At 37.0% G+C, this 6990-nt stretch overlaps 1 long non-coding RNA gene across 1 annotated transcript; it reads right to left on the bottom strand.

Annotated features, from left to right (window-relative positions):
- Positions 1-1377: 1377 nt before the first annotated feature.
- On the bottom strand, positions 1378-2521 carry LOC109375995 (uncharacterized). The gene is made up of 3 exons (XR_002122675.1): positions 2423-2521; positions 2006-2230; positions 1378-1437 (listed from the first exon to the last, which is right to left on the bottom strand). It is a non-coding gene; the product is annotated as an uncharacterized LOC109375995 (long non-coding RNA).
- Between the last annotated feature and the right edge of the window lie 4469 nt (positions 2522-6990).

Consider the following 6990-nt stretch of genomic DNA (forward strand, 5'->3'; position numbering starts at 1 on the left):
TAATTCTCCCAACAAATCTAATGATGGGGATTATGTATTGTCCTCATTAAACAGGTGAGAAAGTTAGACTCAGCAGAGGCGGCTTCCATAGATCACTCACCAACCAAGAGAACGACCCTGGGCTCCAATCAGGAATGTCCCCTTGCAAAGCCCTCGCAATCTCCTCCTTACATGTTGCATGTCCTGCTTTCTGCTGCTTCCTTTCACCTAGTCATTCCACGTTTAAAGAACCCCTACTCTACGCTAGACGCTGTGCTAGTGGCAAGGATTTGTACAGCGAAACGCACAGTCCCGGCCCACAGATGCTGGTAAATCAGCAGCATGGATGCTCGTGTAAATGAATTATGACGCAGTTTTTATAAGTGCTGTAACAGAAGTAGGTCTCAAAGCAGGTCGACCTAGAGATGCCCTTCCAACGCAGTAGTCACTACTTATATATGGTTATTTAAATAATTAAAATTGTTTTATAAATAAAATTAAAAATTCAATTCCTCCATTGTACCAGTCACACTTCAAGGGCTCGGCAGTCTCATGTGGCTAGTGTCTACCAGACTGGACAGGGCAGGTCACAGAGCATTTACTCCGTGCACATGTTCTGTTTGACAGTGCTGCTCCAGAGGACCAGAAAGGCATCAGAAAGCAGTTCCTGAGCTCAGACTTTAAGACGAAATAGAAGTTTCCAGGCAAACCCACAGAGGCAGGCGATGCTGGGCAGAAGAGATCAAATGTGCCCAGGCAAGGAGATGGCATGAGAAGACACAGGTTGTCCAGTGAGCTGCAAGTAAGCAAGAACAACTCTAAATGTTTAAAAAGTGACCAGAAATTGGGTGAGCTTCTCTCACAAGCACCCCGGGGCCCCTGAGACACCTTCACTGAACCCTGGGGAGATGACAGAGAGCCGATAGAGAATTTGTGAATGTCAGTCGAGTGATCTGAAGCTATGTGCTGAGAAAATCACTATCCAGTGAGGGTACGTGGCACGTGGTGGTAAGAGGGAAGCAGGAATGGATGGCTATAAGGACAGGGAAATAGATGAAGATAGTAACACCGCTGTTAACTAGGGGAGAAAGAATGAACTTAGGATCTGAAGGAATCTCATGTACAAGGAAGAGAAAAAAACATAAGCATAAGCACTCTTCTTTTTTTTTTTTGGTGGTGTTTTTTTTCATGGGCAATTTGATGGTTGGTGGTATCATTTTTCATGATATGAAATTCTAGAGGGACATTTTACTTATTGGATGATTGGTTTAAATTCTCTATTCTTCAAAAAAATAGCAGGATGGGGAGAGGGGTGGTTTACATTTAGACCTTGAGTTACTGCTCTGTCATTCTGTCAAAGCCAGAGGGAATATCACAAAAATTCTTCTACTCACTTCCATGAATAATGAATGTCTTATTTCTCTATTCTTCCCCATAGCAAACACCAATCAGAAGCATCTGAAACAAACAAACCACGGAAACTGGAGTCAAAACCAGCGTTTTGTCAACTGATTAGATAGCAGTTAGCTTAATGCTGGCATTAATCAAGGTCTGATTGCTCCATTGTGAGGAACAGGAACTATGTGCAGAGATTAATATGCAAGGTCTGGTTCAGGCTGTGTCTGCAGAAGCCCCCACGCAGTAATTAAGGAGAACACAAAATGAAGGTTATTGATCCGTTGTGTTACTGAGAAACAACATAATTGATATTTTGAATCTTAATTGTTGGTTCCAAAGTAAAATTGACAGCTCATACAGATCATTAGTAACAGAGTTTTTTGTTTGTACCATTTAAGCCAAAATATTGAATTCAAATGTTACCCTGCTTCAAATAAACATTGATTTAATTATCAAGAAATCTTTATTTGTAAGTGATTAAAATGATCATTCTTTGGACAGATCCGATGCAATATTCTACGTGTTTTGGGGTCAGACAGTTTCTACGCATGAGCTTTGGGAAATGAGATTTGTCATTTAGCTTGTCTAGGCCTCAAAATCCTCTTTTGTAAAGTGGCATTGACAATACCTTGCTCACAGATGTGTTGGAAGGATTTGGGGAGGAAGTCAGTGTCGGACAGTCCATAGCATGCAGTTCAGGAGCAAAAGCACTGGATCCAAGCTGCTGGGTTTCAAACGCAGACTTGCCACTTATCAGCTGTTCCAAACTCAGACACCTGAGCTAACGGCTCTGCTCTTCAACAGTCTCACCTTTAAACTGGGTCTAGAGTAATAGGCATTCCTGACAGGGCTGCTGTGGAATGAAACGAACGTTTTAAAAGTTCTTAGAAAATGATCAGCCCAATTTTAAGCACTATATAACCATTAACTTTTTTATTGTTATAATGTCAAGTGTTTAATCACATAGTTAATTCTTAATAAATATTAATGGCATCCTTGTTCCTTCTACAGCGAGGCAGTAGGAAAACCAAACCAGAGTGTTTACCCTTGCTTTGGATGTCATGATGGGCGGGAAAGCAGACAACTTGAGAACAGACCTTCCATCTGCGTGCCCTGTCCATCCAGTTGCATGCAGAACTTCCAGAAAACCTCCTTTTGCCTAATTCCTAAAGGTGACTAGACAACACAGAAACACCTGAAACATGAAGAAATTATGATGAGGAAAGACCAAGTTTAACATGCAATTACCATATTAGAAAATAAAGACCCTAGAAGAAATAGGTTGTTCTAACCAGGAAACAGATTCTAGTTACTATTCTGACAGAAATCTAAGGACACATTGCTTTCCAAAACCAATAATTAGTTTCCATAAAAAAACAAAAAAACAAGAAAGAGTTCTTGGGAGTTAAAAAATTCATTTGGCAGATAAAATTAAAGAAAAAAATAAATACATGGGTTGAAAATATAGTCAAAGAAATGGCACAGAACCTAGGGCTAAAATGAGAGAGAAGAATTTAAGAGAAAACATGAGACACAAGGCATTGTGCCCAGCATCAGGCTTAAAGGAATCCTGGAAAGGAATAACAGTTATGAGAGAGGGGAGATAATGCCAAAGAAATAATACAAGAAAACTTTCCTGAACTGAAGGAAATGTAAATCCTCAAAAGGGATTGGTCCAAATCATGAGATACAGCTATACATACACTAGAATGGCTCACATTAGAAAATAAATAAACAAAAGTGAAAAATACTGAGTCCTGGCAAGGATGCAGAACAACTGGCACTCTCACACACTGCTAGTGGGGGGAAAAAAAAAAGACACATCCACTTTGAAAAACAAGTTGGCAACATCATATAAAGTTTAACACGCAATTTCCATATGACCCAAGAATGTTACTCCTACTTATTTACCTCAGTAAAAAACTATGACCACACAAAAACCTGTAAATAAATGTTCATAGCAGCTTTATATACTTGATGTCAAAAAGCAACCCAAATGACCATCAATTCATCAACTGCAGATTAGATAAACAAATTGTGGTACATCCAAAAATAGAATATTATGGCAACCAAAATAAACGAATTACTGATATGTTCAACACCATGGATAAATCTGAAAAGTATTATGCGAAGTTAGAGAAGTGAGACTCAAAAACCCCACACACTGTTTGATTCCATTTTTATGACATTCTGAAAAAGGCAAAGTGCTAGAGACCAAAATAAGACCAGCATTTGCCAGGGACTAGACATGAGCTGCTAGGGATTCAGAGGAGACAGGAAGTGTTAGAAATACTCTACATCTTGATATGGTGGTGAATTTATAATGGTATATGTTTATGAAAACTTACCAAAATGTACTTTAAAAGGCTCAAATTGTTTGTAAATTCCTCTTGAATAAACTTGAATTCAATAAAAGGAAAAGGCCTGCCAAATGACAAGCAAGATAGCTTTTTTTAAAGGTCCAAAAATTATATATGTCTTAAGAAATTTCAAGAGTGTTGTCAGCAACATGGTAGAGTAGAAAACCCTGACATATTTTTCTTCCTATAAACACAACAATTCAGCAACAACTCATGGGCAAATTCCCTTTATGAGAAATCCATATGATCAGATCTTACTCCAGGATAGATAACATGCTAGATCACAAAATAAGTCTTAACAAATTTAAGAAGATTGAAATAATATCAAGTATTTTCTCTTAACACAATGGATTAAAAGTAGAAATTAATAGCAGGAGGAAAACTGAAAAAAATCACAAATATTTGAAAATTAAATAACACCCACTTGAACAACCTTTGACTTAGAGACAAAATCAAAAAAGGAAATTCTTTGAAACCAAAGAAAATGAGAACACAACATACCAAAACTTATGGGATGCAGCAAAAGCAATATTAAGAGAAATTTCATAGCAATAAATGCCTACATTAAAAAAGAAAAAAGATCTGGACTTATCAAGGGGATCACTTCATAAACTGGGCAGATGCATGATCAATGTGCTGTGCAACTGAAGCTGAAGTAGAATAAAATTGTATGTCAACTATTATAACTATATATGTATGTATGTCACAGAAAGTAGAGTGTAGAATAAGGAAGATAGTCAAGGGTATTGTAACAGTTATATAAGGTATCAGAGTGGTAGTAGATTGGGGGAGGAGAGTTATCACTTTGTGAGGGGTGTAAATGTCTAACTATTATGTTACTTTGTACATCTGAAACAAACAAACACTAAAAAAATATCTAAAATAAATTACCTAAATTTACATCTAAAGTAGATAGAAAAAAAAAAGCTAAAGCCAAAGTTAGCAGAAGAAAAGAAATAACACAGGTTAGAGTAGCAGTAAATAAAATAGAAAACTATAGAAAAAAAATCAACAAAACTACATAAAGAACTTTTACAATTCAATAAAGAGTCCTAATAACCTGATTTTAAAGAGGGCTAAAAATTTAAATTGATATTTCTCTAAAGGAGACATACCAATGGCCAATGGGTAAGTGAGAAAATTGTTCAAAGTCACTATCACCAAGGTAACGCAAATTAAAACCATCATGGTATGTCACTTCATACCAGTCAGAATGACTGTTATAAAGAAAACAAAATAGAAGACAAAAGGTGTAGGTGAGGACATGGAGAATTTGGAACGCTTGCACCTTACTGATGGAAATGCAAAATGGTGCAGCCCTCTATGGAAAACAGTGTGGCAGTTCCTCAAAAAACTAAAAATAAAACTATCACATGATCCAGCAATGCCACTTTTGGTATTTATCCAAAAGGATGAAAATCAGGATTTCGAAGAGAGATTAATACTTGTATGTTCATTGCAGCATTATTCACAATAGCCAAGATCTAGAAACAATCTAAATGTCTGCTTACAGATAAATGGTTACAGAAAACGTGTTACATACATACAATGGAATACTACTCAGCCTTTAAAAAGGAAAAAGTCTGCAATGTGCAATAACATAAATAAGACATTAAGACATTATGCTAAGTGAAAAAAAACAGTCAGAAAAAGACAAAGACTGCATGATTCCACTTACAGGAGATATCTAAAATATTCAAATTCATAGAATCGAAAAGTAAAATAGTGATTGTCAGGGCTGGGAAATGAAGCGTGACTAATCAACAGTCATAAAGTTTCAGTTAAACAGGATAAATCAGCCCTAGAGATCTGCTGCCAAACACTGTAACTGTAGTCAACAATAATGTATTATATACTTAAAGTTTTATAAATAAGGTAGGTCTCAAGCTAAGTGTTCTAATCACAATAAAATTAAAGAAATAGAAATTTCAGAACACTAATGACTAAACAAATGACCTACAAGCTTACAGAGAAAAAAATAACCTGTTCACAAAGGCATAAAGGCCAGAATGTCTTCAGACATATTAGGAACACTCGATGCCAAAAAACAAGAGAAAGGATTTCAAAGTTATGAGGGAAAAATCAATTTCCAATCCACAATTTTATATGCAGCCAAACTGTCAGGACAGATAAAAACGAATGAAGCTTATAACCCACATACCCACTCTTAGGAAGTTACTTAAGAATCTATACCAGCAAAAATGAAAGTAGAAACTGAAAGGAAGATATGACTTCCAGAAAGCAGTGATTTTAACCTGAGACAGCAGCAAAAAGAAGCCGAGAATAGGTGCCATGAAGCCATTTTAGGGAGTGCAGAGTTTAGATTCAGTGAAGATGATGGAAAGAAGGATGGGGAGAGGGGAGAAGGGCAGGATTAATCAGAGTAAGAAGAATTTTTAAAATGTAGAATGGAAGGAGTGACATGACCAAGATGGTGTCATAGGTCACTCCTGACTTCACTCCCCTCACAAGATGAACAACTAACAACTGTTCCAGGAGAAGACTCCAGGGAGGCAATCCTAGAGCCTGTGGGTGAGGCGGAAGCACCCACTTGCGCCATGGAGGCTGAGAAGATTGGCCATAAGACAATGGAACAATGCTCAAGAAAATTTTTATAGAGAAAAAAAAAGCCATTGAAAACTTTCAGAAAAACCAAACTGTACAAGGATATCATGTAATATTGGAACAGAAACTCAGTAGGCTTCAAGAAAATGCAAGTGGAGTCCAAATACAGGTCCCCACATATAGCCACACAATACGGGGGAACTGGGCAAGATGAAAGATGCTTTGATTTAAAGAGGTAAATGAAACAGGATACTGAAGTCACATAAATGCCCAAACTCACTCAGAAAACTCAGTGAGATAGGAAATGAAACTTAGCAGAATTACATGCTTGTAGAACAAAAATCAAATTTTACTAATTGCTATAGGAAATTGATCTGATGCGTAGGAGTTAATGTCTTTTTTTTTCCTTTTATTATCACAATGTAAACAAGGCACATAAAAGAAATTAAAGAAGAAATTGAATAGAATTAAAATGAGGATTTGGTGCATATGATATACACTTTGGAAAGTATTATCATTATGTTTCCCTGCTTGCCCATCATTCAAATTAAATTGTTCCTCAGGGCCGGTGCCAAGTTCATCCCCTAGTCTAGTACATCATGTTCTCCAGTCCTCCCTCCCTCAGCACACAGGCCTATACCTTTTGGGTTTAACGGAGTTTGAGATGCTCATCTTAATGTAATCTTCA

Source organism: Hipposideros armiger, unplaced genomic scaffold (assembly GCF_001890085.2).
Source record: "Hipposideros armiger isolate ML-2016 unplaced genomic scaffold, ASM189008v1 scaffold_1024, whole genome shotgun sequence".
NCBI lineage: Eukaryota > Metazoa > Chordata > Mammalia > Chiroptera > Hipposideridae > Hipposideros > Hipposideros armiger.